Source organism: Centruroides vittatus, unplaced genomic scaffold (genome assembly GCF_030686945.1).
Source record: "Centruroides vittatus isolate TY-2023 unplaced genomic scaffold, ASM3068694v2 contig_474, whole genome shotgun sequence".
Classification (NCBI taxonomy): Eukaryota; Metazoa; Arthropoda; class Arachnida; order Scorpiones; family Buthidae; genus Centruroides; species Centruroides vittatus.
The window spans coordinates 2468611-2483349 of record NW_027122266.1 but is presented as its reverse complement, the minus strand read 5'-3'; the positions used below and the strand labels follow the sequence as shown (position 1 = coordinate 2483349).

The 14739-nt window shown below is 31.7% G+C and overlaps 1 protein-coding gene across 1 annotated transcript in view; it reads right to left on the bottom strand.

The window, feature by feature from the left end:
* Positions 1-2734, bottom strand: part of LOC136977720 (arylsulfatase B-like) — a 29264-nt gene extending 26530 nt beyond the window's left edge. The window contains exon 1 of the mRNA XM_067273271.1: positions 2701-2734. The gene's annotated coding sequence lies outside the window, so the exon portion shown is untranslated. The remainder of the gene's footprint in view (positions 1-2700) is intronic.
* Positions 2735-14739: the final 12005 nt, after the last annotated feature.

Here is a 14739-nt window from a genome sequence, read left to right as displayed (position 1 = left end):
TTGTACGAGTCACTTAAATACATGAGCCAATCACAGCCCGGCACATAAACTATGCTATAAACAAAAAAATTATAGGATTACTTACCGAATGTGCACCGTGCGACGACGCCATTGCTTAAGCTTGTTTTTGTCGCGGAGCGGCTCATCGAACGGCGGGCACGTGTTTCCTGATCAGCGAACTTTTCGCAGAAAAATAACTGACTTTGGAGACATTATTAATAAAAATATAATTTTTATGGCCGTTGAATAATAAATGTTTTTTAGTAGGTCCAGTGCTCGTTTAAACTCAACGGTTCGTACAATATCTCGCTATTGGTCCAGATTCGACCAATCTTGTCGCGACACGAGTCGGCGATGACGTTTTACCGTGTTATACGAGTCTCTTTTAGCGTGTTATATGAACACGATCACAATTTTTTCGCCGTGTAATACGAATCCGTGTTATATGAACTCGCGTTATAGGGGGTCTACAGTATTTACAAAAGTTGTCCACTAATCTTAAGATTTTCCAGGCTACAGTAAACAAACTTGGGTAAAACGTTATTATTTCAATATTATTATTTCAACTTATTAAAACTTATTATTTCAATAGTAATTGCCATTACTATTAATGCATTTATCCCACTGTGAGACAAGACGGTCAATGCCTTCATAGAAAAATGTTTGCGGTTGCTTACGGAACTATGATCGTACCCAGGCGTGCACTTTTTCGTCCGAAGCAAATCGACGGCCACGAATGTCTTTCATCGGGACACTAAAAATATGGAAATCGCATGAAGAGAAATCGGGACTGTATGGAGGATGTTTAAGGGCTTCCCAGCGAAAGTTCTGCAGCGTAGTCAAAACAACCTTGACAACATGTGGGCGGGCATTATTCTGCAACAGAATGATGCTGCAAGTCAGAAACAGAAACATTAGATTTTTTCACTTATTTTTCAGAAATTGCGCATAAACGGCGCACGTAGCAAGCATGGCTTTCAAAGTATCACAATACATTAATACGAGGCAGGCGGTACTTTTTAGTTTTTACAGTAATTATACGCGTTCGCTATCTAACATTCATTTACCCTAATCTACAGTAGTTCACGATTTGTGATTTTATCTTTGATACTAATTAAAACTTTGGAATAAATTTATTATCGAGTAAGTTATTATCAAATACGCATGCAACCGGTATGCAGATAAGATCATCCGAAGGATAATAACCTATCAGTATCTGAGGATATTAACCTATCAATATTTGAGGATATTAACCTATGAATATACATATTTGGGACAGTTGCACGAATTAATTTTAAGTAATTTACTATGTATAAACAATATAATTTATAAAATAAAATAAAATAAATAAATGCATCTGCGTAGTGAATAACTTATTATGAGAAAAACTTAAACAATAAAGTTATGCTGTATTTTATCAAACTTAGGAAGAGCCTACACATTACTAGTTGATGTGCACAACAAGACTCAGGATAAGAGGGCAGACTAGTTAAGAATATAGAGAACAATGAAAACAGTATTCACTAAGGGCGGAATTTATGAGTTAAAAACCGCAATATATGTTTAGTATTTAAAAGTCTACTCGGACTTATTAATAGGACTTATTATACCGACGACTTGGTTGAGCAAATTTAAGAAAACTTATCAGAAAAAACAGTCTTTATTTTTTTTATACGTTTTCTTAAATTTGCTGAACCAAGTCGTCGGTATAATAAGTTCTATTAATAAGTCCGAGTAGACTTATTATATAGTTTAGTATTTAAAAAGGACACAGAGGCATATGATTTAATACCCCAATATATGTGCATATTCATGCACGTAAAAATTCCAGATATATGTATGTACTTAATATAACGTATAAATAACATAATATAATGTTATTTATACGTTATATTATAAGGGACAGTCAAATGAAAACGAGACAGATGGGAAAAAAGTAAGTAAACTGTTTATTATTTCAATAGTAATTGCCATTACTATTAATGCATTTATCCCACTGTGAGACAAGACGGTCAATGCCTTCATAGAAAAATGTTTGCGGTTGCTTACGGAACTATGATCGTACCCAGGCGTGCACTTTTTCGTCCGAAGCAAATCGACGGCCACGAATGTCTTTCATCGGGACACTAAAAATATGGAAATCGCATGGGGAGAAATCGGGACTGTATGGAGGATGTGTAAGGGCTTCCCAGCGAAACTTCTGCAGCATAGTCAAAACAACCTTGGCAACATGTGGGCGGGCATTATCCTGCAACAGAATGATGCTGTCTGTCAACATTCCCGGGCGTTTGAATTTGATGGCACGCTTCAAATTTTGCAAAGTTTCCACGTACCGCTGTGCGTTAATCGTGGCGCCGTGTTCCAGAAAGTCAACGAGCAGCGGGCTTCCATAGTGCTGTCGGACGCACACACGACTTGCCGACCTCACTTCGAACACGTCTAACAGACAAACGGCAGAGCGGTGAACGTTCACGCTGTTCCTTCCTGATTCCCAATAGAGGGCACTTCTATAAACACACCTACCTGCATTACCAACATTCGCGCCACACTCGTTATATAGTCTGTCTCGTTTTCATTTGACTGCCCCTTATATATTAACTTATGTTGCTATATGCGCTTTAAAATGCCCTAAATATACATTATGCACGTTAAAAATTCATTAAACTACATGAAAGTTGATAAGTTGAAATGCATACGTACTTTACTTGTGTCTGAGAGCAAATCCTACTAACGTCTATTACTTCATACTTTTATATAGGAAAAATATACGACAACATCTGATTAGGAAAATTCGGACAAAATACAAATGTTCTTGTTTTTCTGTCTTTTTTTCTTTCTTCTTTTTTTAAAAGAAAGCTATTTATAGTCTATATTTATTAATTAATAAACATGTATTACGGTATGAATATACATAAAGCTAGAATTCAGATTAAATCAATTCTTTATAATAAAAAAATTTTTCTAGTAATACCAATCATATTTCTTATCAATCCACTGTTTGTGCCTAAACATAATTAAAAAGAATTGAACATTAATCTGAAATAAAAAGTATAAACTTTCATTTCTGTAAGAAAATGTAAAAATCACAGAGAGATATAAAAACATATAAGACATTTATATCAATACTATCGGTTTTAATAGTTTAAAATTTAGACGTTAATGAAGTAAGACACTTTAAACCAGGGGTGTCCAACCTTTTTGTTTCTCTGCGCCACATTGGAAGAAGTCATAGAGTTTTGGGACACAAGTATTTATAAATTATAATATACTTGTGTCTCAAAACAATCCTTAAATATACAAGTATATTTAAGAGTTAATATGTCTAGATTATAGTAATAAGTATTAAAACTTTATAAGGATATTTAAAAAATTTACTTCCACAGACACTTTCAATTTTAACTAAGAAATAGATAAATTCATTTATTATAAAAGAGACAAAAAAATTTATTTGAAAAACACAAATATTTGTTTTATTTGGGTCTGTAATTAATAAAAACGACAAAACACCATTTTAAAGTGCATTTTTATTCAACTAATATATTTATAAAATATGTAGCCCAAAAAGTAACCAATGCGCCAAATGATATTTCTTACGCCAAACTAAATAAAGGGTAGCCAAATAGGGCACAAAGTAGCTTAATCTTGCAACGCTGGAAAGAATACTAAATAAAGCTGGAGTTGGAACTCAAAGGATTATAGACCCAAATGCGGGGAAAGGAGAGAAAGGACAAAAAGGTAAAGAAGTGAGAAAGGTTGAAAAATTAAGGGTCAATATTTGCATAACAGAAGGTCTATTTAACCTTTCTCACTACTATTTGTCTTTTGGCTTTTCTCTCCTATCGCCGAATTTGGGTCTATAATCCTTTGAGTCACAACTCCAGCTTTATTTAGTATTCCTTCCTCATTCACACATTTCCAAGTATTTGAAAATATTTCATTTCCACATAATATGCCGTTGAAATGAATAAATAAAAAATTAATTAAAAAATTTGTTGATTTTGTTTACACGTTTATTGGGCCGCACTGGAACTTGTCTTGGGCCGCGGGTTGGACACCTCTGCTTTAAACTGAAAACATTAAATTTATTTTATTAATTTATCAGCTTATAAAAGATTTATTATTATGAAGTTCATCAAATTATTTATCAATTTCTTTATCTTGTCAGGAAATTGTCTTCAACTTTTATTCTTCACTTAAAATGTTAAAAATGTAACAGATTTATTAGTAAAACAATTATAATTCATTCTTAAACAACGTAGCAAAACAATTCAATGATGTTGTTGATGTTCTAACATTCATTCAGAATTTCGAAATTCTTTTAACTTTAAAATTATTATGAGTGTATTTTTTGTTTAAATATAGTGATTCTTTGAAATGCTAATTTACACGCAGTGTTTATTTGAAAATCCGGATGAGGTCCTGTCCCAGTTAGTCCGAATTTTCGACGTTCACTGTATAGGCCTATAAAATTCTTTTTTAAACAATGTAAACTTTTAAACGAAATAACAAGTGTACACCTACTTTATTCTAAAAAAACAGCTGCTGAACACAAGCACTCTATGATAAATGTGAATATTTCGATTATTAAATTCGTTGGATAAGGTTTATATTAAAATAATAGCGCAGGGAGAAATCAAAGTATATAACAGTTACTATAACTGCCATAGGAAATAGAAGAAAGAAACGGTACGAAATAACAGAGAATTTCTGTTTTATTTATAAGATTATTCAAAACTAGCTTACATTATTCTATGTTTGTGTATGTGTAAATGTGCAATTTTTATGTAAAATAAGTCTATATATATCATATTGTAATTAAAATAAGTGTCTAAAATTATATTTTAAAAATATAAAGTAAGTAACAATAAATAATTTTTACTTTCGGTGACAAAACTTTAATAATTTGTTAAACGAATTCTTTCGACCAAGGTCTGCTTCAGCTTATATTATTTATTGGTATGCTGCACCCTCAAATAATAAGTACACGGGTTGCATTATATGTATATAGTAAACTTGTATATCTACAACAGTTAACTCTTTGTTTTTTTATATGTTCGAAATATTTTACATTTAATATTCAAAAACGTTCTATTCCTAGCATTCCGGTTTTGGAATTATTCTATAACCTGAAGCAGACCTTGGGTGAGGTCGAAAGTGTTTGTTTAACAAATTATTAACGTTTTGTCACCGGAATAAAAGTTATTTATTGTTATTATTAGTACCGGCGACTAAGTTAGAGGATATCTTTATAAAGTAAGTACTTCTATAATGTAAAACAACTAAAATTCTAAGGAAATAGCAGTTGTTTAAGACAAACTTTACCTTTACAAGACGTTTGTCTGCACCTAACCGTTTCATAAGATAAAACTTTTCACTATTATATAATTTGGAAGCAACAGTTTAGTTTTCTATTGCAATTTCTGATTATAAAATCTTTCAGACGGACTGGACGTTTAAATAATCTATTTATGATCGTTTAACTTACTACTGTTTACGTTTCAAATTATAATAAATATATTGTTTCGATAACAGCAGTAATAAGTATCGTGTAAGTACGAGTATATCGCATCTCGAATATATGTTTTATAATTTTATCTAATCAATAACGTTATAAAATTATAACCATATTCTGCATGTTTCCTTAAAAAAAAACTTTTTTCTATATGAATGCGAATGAAATTGTATATGGTAATTTTGTTGTTATTCGATTATTTTTTATATTATCTTTCAATCAATATATCATTTTCCATTATCCGAGTTAATTTTTAATTGTGAATAAGCTTACGATATTATTTTTTCCATGTGAATAAGTTTAAATTGGAAAAGTTAAAATTAAAAAATTTATGGTACTGAGTTTATTTAATAGAACATCAAAAAGTATATTTAAATGCAAAAATTACTTGAAAAGAAACGTTTCGTTTATGAATAAGGAAAGTTCAAAACGCCAGAAAATTACTGAAAAACTATGTATTGGATCTGTAAGTAGAAAAAAGTAAACATTAGTGACTCCTTCTACCTACAGATACAGTGTAAGATCGCCGACTGTACGCGATTTTCGGGATGGAAGAGGGTCGAGAGAATCGTATGTGGGTGTTATTTGGACCCTGAATCAGGCTTGCCATTTACATTTTGATTCCGTTTCCTGAAAAAATACGTATACAAGATTTTTGTTAATTTCGTCTATAAAGGATTCAACTTGGTTCAGTCGAAGGAGAGAGTTCAGGGAAAGTCGCAATGTCGCTGTCGTCAACGACAACAGCGACATTGCGACTTTCGTCCTATGGGTCGATGGTCCCGTGGCTCTTTTCCGGTGAAATTGTGGATTAGGTGAGAAGTTCGGATCAGTTAAGGTGTTCGTCCACCGAGATACTGTACAACAAAGAAACTTTTAAGACCGATGGATCGTATCCTGAGTAGCAATGGTTCAGTAGAAAGAACTACTTCGGAATGAGATGTCCGAATTAATTCCTCGGAACGAGGATCTTGGAGAGAAAAGAATTTAATCAAGATTTTGGAGAAAAAATCTCGTATCTTTGAAACACGAATTTTTAAAAGATTTCTTTTTTTGATTCCGCATTCCGATTGGACGACGATCTCTCTTATCACTTTCCGATTGGTCTTCTCTTGTCTCCAGTTGACAATTCGAAACGTTTTTGGGTCGCGGGAAAGGTCGTTATCGACGCACAACCCGATACCGATTAAATTAAATTCCTTCGAACTTTCAAATTCTCCTTCGTAATTCCAGCCTTTGGTTTACCTTTTTTGACAGAAAAAAAAAAAAAAAAATTCAATTGTCTTCGCGAGAAAATGCGTCGTCTTTATTTTTTATAGGTGAAAGTCTAACTGTTTTATTCGTTAACATTTAAACACTAAATTCCGAATTTCTTCCGGGACCTCGCATCAGTAAGTTTGATGTCATTAATAAACGCTTTAATATACTTTTCAAAATGGTGTTCGTCATAGGAAAATTATAGAAATGTAAGTGACGTAAGAAAAACAAAAACATTCTTACTTTTGCGATATGAGGTATTTAAGCATTATTATTATTTAATTCCTGGGAAGACTTCCGGTCAAACTCAGCAGGTGAACGGTTCATAAAGTAGACAGCAGTCAATATAATAGAGCTGTGTGAAACCAATTCACTGCCAACTAATTATTTTACAAACTGTAGCGAAAGACTATTAAGCTTGCATGTATTTCTATAATTTTTTTTTTAAAAAAAGGATATTAAGGTTATATTTCTAATCTTTAAACATTTATTTTTATTCACCTATATAGCCACATCCGAAATTTTCAAATAAATACAAGAAAAGAATTATTAATAATAACAGTTTGAAGCAATTTATGATTTCAGAAATAAATAGTTTAATTGGGAAATGAAAGATGCAGTTGGATGCTAAGAGTTAGTATGACAAACTTCTTTCATCTGGGATAAAATGTAACGAAGTTAGTGGAGTTCTAATTCTAACGATCTGTATAAAACCGAACGTCTTCGCTTTCTGGGTAGGAACAATTTGTATAGTTTGACTTCGAACTCAGGGCTACAGGTCTTTGTTGCCGATTTCTATTACATGCGTGTTTTAAAGGAGGTTTTTTAAGTTAACTTTTCGTTTTTTTAAAACAAATTTAATTTTTTCATACTTTATTAAGCCTACTTAGCTATAACTGCCAATTATATCCAATATAAATGACCTAATAAGATTTCGATTTTTCCTCCAACCGAAATTAACCTTCTGCGTTTTTATTTTTGTACCTCATAAACTCTGTATTTCATTTTTATCCAGTTATAACTATAAAAAATTTAATCATTCGGTGTTAAATTAAATAGTTAATAATTACACATAAAAATCAACCCGATATATATTAATTAATAATTAAATCTTGCATATGGAATCTTATTAGGTCATTTTTTAGCTCGACAAGAATTAAAATGCAAAATTTGATTAAATAATTAATAAAAGTGTATTCGATGATATATAAAAATGTATTATAATAAAATTTAATTTATTTATTAAATAAAGCTTGGGAATAAATTTAATTTAGACTAAATTTTTATCAAGTACACACGACATATGGTACATCAATGAAATTACAGAGTAATAACCTATCAATATACATATTTGGGACAGACTCACATGGAGAGGCGATATACAACATAATCCGGAAACAAAAAAATATAGAATTTCTTTATTGACATAATTTTATTATTAGAATAAAATAATATTATAGAGAAATTTGAATTTAATCAAGACAAACTTCGAATTCAGGATATAAACTATAAGTAGTTACTACATCCTCTTAAAGTCGTATTTGAAGTTATAAGTAATTTACTATCTACTTATATAAACAATGTTATCTATAAAACATAATAAAATAAATAAGTCTAATTTATTCAGTTTAGATCACTGGTCTAAATTAATTGTATATTTCTGCTTATAGTTCTGTACAAATGATTAGAAACGAGTAAAAACTCTTATTAAGCTATTAGCGAGGTTGAGGCCGAAGTTTTAAACGCGAAAACGTGTACGTCGGACGTTCAGCGTCGCTTTCCTGTAAGCCTGGAAGTTTGACAATGGCGTTTGGAAAGTCAGTGGAATCATGCTCGACATTCCAAACGCCATTGTCATACTTATAGGATTACAGAAAAGCGGCGCTCAACGTCCGACGTACACGTTTTCGCGTTTAAAACTTCGGTCTCAACCTCTCTATTAACTACAGTAATTATAAATTTAGCGTTGAAGTAGTTATTGGTGTTTCTTCACAATTGATCTCATGAACTCTACTAAAGTTTGTTTCAGCACATCTAGAACTTGTCTTTGAGTAATGTTTTGAGAGATGTAAATTTAAATATTATTTAATTTTTAAATAACATCATTTAAATTTACATCTCAGACTGATCAGCTTCTCTAATGTCATTTTGCTCTATATGCTAGAGCATTGTTGTGATGGTATCGGACTTTGTCAATTTTTGGAGTGTATAGGAACCTTCAAGCTGTTGTGATGATGACCATCAGAAAGTTATCGTTATCGGTGGATTATCGTCTGTCAGTTTTAGGAGAATGTCACCATTAATGGTGAAATCGCTGCCTGGATAGGGTTCATCTTGAAGCGAGAAATCTTGAATCTTGAACCAATTGTAGAGGTCGCCTGTTGACTGTGTCTTCTCCTAATGCCCTGCAAATGAGATCGCAAGCCTTCGTTGTGGTCACTTTTGAAGTGATAGAGAAACAACACGCGAATGTGTTTTTTCGAAAACAGCATATTGTCAGACATTATCGATGCGTCTATTTCTAATGAAATATTTGATGAAATGCACCTTGGTTACTCTACTTATATACCAACATCGAATGTCTAAATTTCGCCTTTACAACCTGATAGATTCCTAGGATACAACTGTAAAGCAAGCTACCATAAATTTAAATCTGACTTTTAATAGAACGTTAATTTATAACACTGAATCAATTTCCAGAAATTCAGTTTAAACTATGTCATATCAAACTTGAGATGATCAATAAAAGAAAGATATGGTATTTAAATATAACATTTGATAAATCATAAAAGAACATTTATAATATAAATAAGCAGCTCGTAAAACTGAATGAAGCTCAAACAAATACACTAACACCAAAAAAATTTAGTAGCAAAAGGATAGGATATCGAGTGATTTCATCGTATCGTGATAGAATTGAGGCGGAGCCGGAAAGATAGAGGTAATCCTTGAACCTGTTGAGCACGGATAGGCGAACCTTGCACTTGCCGCCACGGAGAGGCGATTCAAAGTATGAGAACGCCGGGTGGTAAGACCGAGTCGTACCACCTTTTTCTCGGCGGACAGGTCGGCAAGACCCACCCCACTGTCAAGGATGGCTAAATTTTTCACGATATCCCGTTTTATCGGGATCGGGTTATTAATTGTCAGGTCGAGTGGAGGAAGTGTGTGGGTTCGACGATAAGGTTAAGGCGATATTCGAAGTAACGGAAACATGAGGGAAACAAATAACGATTTATTTAGACGGTAAACAGATACAAAAGATCTAACGCGTTCCGTTTCTAACCGCGAGAGAGAATGTTCACAAATGCGGGGGGGATCATACCTCTTCCTAGGATTAGTCGAAGAATTAGCTGTAATCGTAGGGTTAATCGTCTCGGTTCTCCGGTCGTGGAGGGAAGCGGAAGGATCAGGCGGGCGGCTCGTCGTCGGCGGGCTTTGGTGACTTCGTGTCTCGGTCCTCGCTTCTCGGGACGGATCCTACGGGTCGGGTGTCTTGTGCGGACCTTCAGCGACCCGGTTCTTAGCTTTTTTCCCCCCTTATATACTCCAAGTCCCGTCCGCTGCGATGACGGTAGACGATGAGTCGATCTCCGTGACGCAGAAGGCGAATCCGGAGAAGAGGGAAGCGAGTTTGACGGCGGAAGACTGTACTTCCTTTGACTGGTGATTGTTATCTCTGATTTTGATTGTTATCTCCCGAGGGGATTTGAAACAAAGAAATTTTAAAATCGGACCGGCTGGTTTTACCCGGTCGTTACAAAAGCAATCGATGCCATTTGCTTTCTTCTTTGTGTTTTGATTATTTTTCGCTCACTTAATTTTCCATTGGGCTCGCACAATGCTGGTTTTTAATTTTTGTCTCCTAATTTCCGTTAGACGTAGTCAATCGGGTCAGAGAGCTTGGACATTGTCACTTTGACCCATCCTAGCTCGAAAATGAAGACATTGACTACCGTTTTTAATTTTATGTTTGGATTCCTCGTGGCAATTAATAGAAAATGGCAAAGTTTCATCAAAATCAACTCTACAAATTTCGAGAACGAACTCAATTCTATAAGTTACACAAAAGAAATGCTATCGACTTTGAGACATCGCGATGTCGATTTGACGCTGCTAGCGACCTTGTACCTCGAAAATAAAGTCATGGACCCCAATATTTTATTATACTTTTGGATTTCTCATCGCAGTTAATTGAAGATGACAAAGTTTTATCAAAATCGATCGATCAAATTTTGAGGAAAAAACATAATTCTGTGAGCCACGTGGAAGAGGCTTCGACTCAAATATTACACTTTAGCGACAAATCAAACAAGTTCCAAATTGTGTTTATTTGGCACAACAAAATATGCTTCTTCCCAATTGTTTTAAGATAGTTTTCTTCGGATATTTTTCGTTTGTATTTTGAAGCCACTCCAGTCATTGTGGGTAACCAATTACACACAACGGTTCATTTTAAAACAAACAGGTCGCGAGATCAGTTCGCATACCAAACGATCGCAGGTTTCCCGCGTTTCGAGGATTTAAAAACTTTTGCCAAATTGCCAGAAGTTTAATTTTTAAAAAAGTACTTAATAAGTGTAAATATTACGGGCCGTGCATAGAAGCTTGGTGAGCCGTAAGTTGAGTATGGTTATGTTAGAGAAAAGAAATAGAATTATATTTCAGGGTAAGTTAATAAATAAAAATTTTAATTGTATTTCAATTTTCAAATTTACAAGCAGATAATGAGTTAGAAGCTGAAATGTAAAACGGCAAGAACTCAAGCAGTATTATTAAATATTGATAGTGATAGCAATTACAGTATAATATGGAGCCTAAAAGACATGTTATTTGGCACTTTAGTCATATATATAGGCCTAAGAATAAACGAGGAAAGATATCAGCAGGCTATCAATAAATCTACATTCATATTCTACTTTTGATGGTGCAAAATATCTTATAAACGAGCAAAATATGTAGACACAATATCAATGTCGTAAGAAATGTAATTTCGTATGTCAAAAATACAAAAGTGTATGACTACTCAAATACTGTTTATCACTGTAATGACTCAAGCAAAGTTGTATACTTTATGCAATATTATAATTAATAAATTATTTTAAAATATAAAGTTTGCCTTTATTAGGCTGTAATTTTCAAATTGCATACCTATACATTCCCACTGTCGTCCCTTTGTATGTCCTTCTGTTGAAAGAATCATCGTTTCCCAGCAATACGTTCTACAAAGACAAGAGAGTGCTTGTCAGCATATCTTGATAATCGTTTGGTTTTACGGCCCTTTTAAAAAGGCAAGAGGAGTCTTTCCTTGCCAACTAAAACCACTCCATACCATAACTGAGCCAACATCTTGTTTTCATTTGGAATATAATTCTTCCACTCTTCTCAAATCATGCCACTAGTGGCTCAAACTATCTGGACCACCAAGGTTGAATTTTTTTTTCTGTCACTCCAGATTATTTGTTTCTACGTATTCATTCAGCTCATTTTTTTCTTGGTCCATAATAAACGTTTCTCCTTGTGAGTGGACTTTAGTGATGGGGTAGGTTTTTTTTTATTTATATACAAGATGCCGGCATATTGGCACAACCTTTCCAATAGTTGATTTGTCAGCGTTACACTCTAGAGTTGCTGTTAACTTTCGAAATGAAGTTTTGTTGCTGTCGATCTGACGAACAACGGCTCGTTTTTCTGTTTTGTAAGTTTTCAAGGATAGCCTATGATTTCTTTTGACTGTATTTATTTTTCACTTTAATAAAGTCGTCAATTATAATAGATGACCAATTTTAATTTTTTATCAGTTGCTCTTTCAGAGTAATTTTCATCTCCAAGAGCAAGAATTTCACCTTTTTCTAAGTGGGGATTTGCCTCAGCCCATTGTTAAATTAGTGATTCTAACCAACTATATTCATTTCTAGTAGTTTCTGCCGGATACATGTCGCCCTTTAATATCTTAATATCAACCTGCCTTTATACTTTTGCAACAATCAACTTTAAACTAATTGCTTAAAACTGTTTTCTGTTTTAATGAATCATTTTCTTAAATTAAATATATATATTGAAAGGTTTCCGGGCAATTAAAGGTACGAGAAAAGCTGTGTTTGCGTTACAAATGATTCTAGAAAGAAGATTAGAAATGAATAGAAAATTATATTCATTCATCTTTTTTCAAGATCAAGATCCCTCTATCATTCTGTTTTCAGAGAACACCTCTGAAAACAGAATGATAGAAGGATCTTCAACTAAATAAAAGATGAAAAAACTGGAAGTTCCTGAATTTATAACACTTCATTGTGTTCGAAACAACAAATTTAACTGTAATCTAAATTGAATTGTAATGTTTATTTGAATTCATTTATCATAAAACAAAGATAATATACTGATGTTCTCTCATTTTAAGATTGATTTAAAAAATTAAAAAAGTAGACATTATAAAATTTGAATTGGAGTAACAAATTAGAAATTCTTATATCGGAAAATAAATATTTTTGTTTTCTTCGTTCTTTGCACCTTATACAATTGAATTCATTTCCTTACAGCAAACGTTATTAGTGTAAAAGGAAAAACATAAATGTATAAAATAGTTTATATTTAAACTTTAAAAAATGTTTACCTTATATGACTTTATAGAAATCTGATATAGTACAATTATCTCACACAAAAATCTCAAAGATCTGATAATGCTTATTCATAGTCTATTTTGGAATGTTAAATTGTTTTTATTTTACTTGTATTATTTCTGTAAACCATAACATATAATTAAATAATTTCTATTACTTATAGTAGTTAATTACAAAGTGATAAAAATCATATATAAGATTATAAAAAATTACATTTTTTCCCATTTGGTCTATATTTATATGAAATATCTAGTCCTGGATATTAAAAAAATACATTTAAAAATTTTGAAGTTAGAAATTAAATTTGAAACTATATAAAGTATTATACAATTCTGCAGTAATTGGCTACTTATGTAACATTACTGCGTCATTAGCATTGAAGATAATTAATCAGTTATTAGAAAGAAGAAATTTAGTACAAAAATATACTGTATTTTATTAAATTTCAATAAATATTCAAGCAACTATTCAACAGATATATATACCTTCTTGAAAGATTTCAGGATTAATCAATGATCAAGAGATGAATGTGTAATGAACGTATTATTATTAACAGAAGCTAAAGGTTTACTTAATTTATTTAGATTTATAATAAAATATAATGGAAATTAATTCTATACAAGCTAATGATTATAAATGTTGAAGTCTATTATTAATTTAAATTATCCAATTTATATTCTATATTATCGAAAAAGTATAACTTCAATAAATTTTATGACGTACTAATTCAATCTCTTATGAAAATTTAATATTATAGAAAATAATACAATTTCATAATTATCAAAATATCAAATTATAAAACAAAAAGAAAATATAATTTAAACGGTTTAATTTATAAAAGAAATGTGTATTTACTAATATTTACTAAAGTAACCTTACGTATTAATAATTAATTATTGTTATTATGATATTAAATCTAGAGTTTAAAGTATTTCATTTTTATTAAAGATATACAAATGATCAAATTTCATTAAATATTTTCTTGAATATACCTTTTTCAGTAAAATTATTTTCGGTTTTTATTAGAAGACAAATTTATTAAACATATTTTAATTAGAATAAAGATAATTAAACAAATTGTCAAAATATTACTTAGTAAATAGCAGAAGTAAAACAGAAATTAAGATTTCACTTTTAATTCTTTATTCGAAATTGTAGCCTGCAAATATAGTTTATTTTTAAAGAGAATTATATAAATGAAAAAATATGTAAAGAATCAAATAAAAAATATTTAACGTAAAAATGTAGTTCGATATTATTTTATAATTTATTTTGTTTTTTTTTAAATGCAAAATTATTAACCTTTTTAGGTTAATAATAGAAATGATTCGTAACCGAACTGGAATTTTA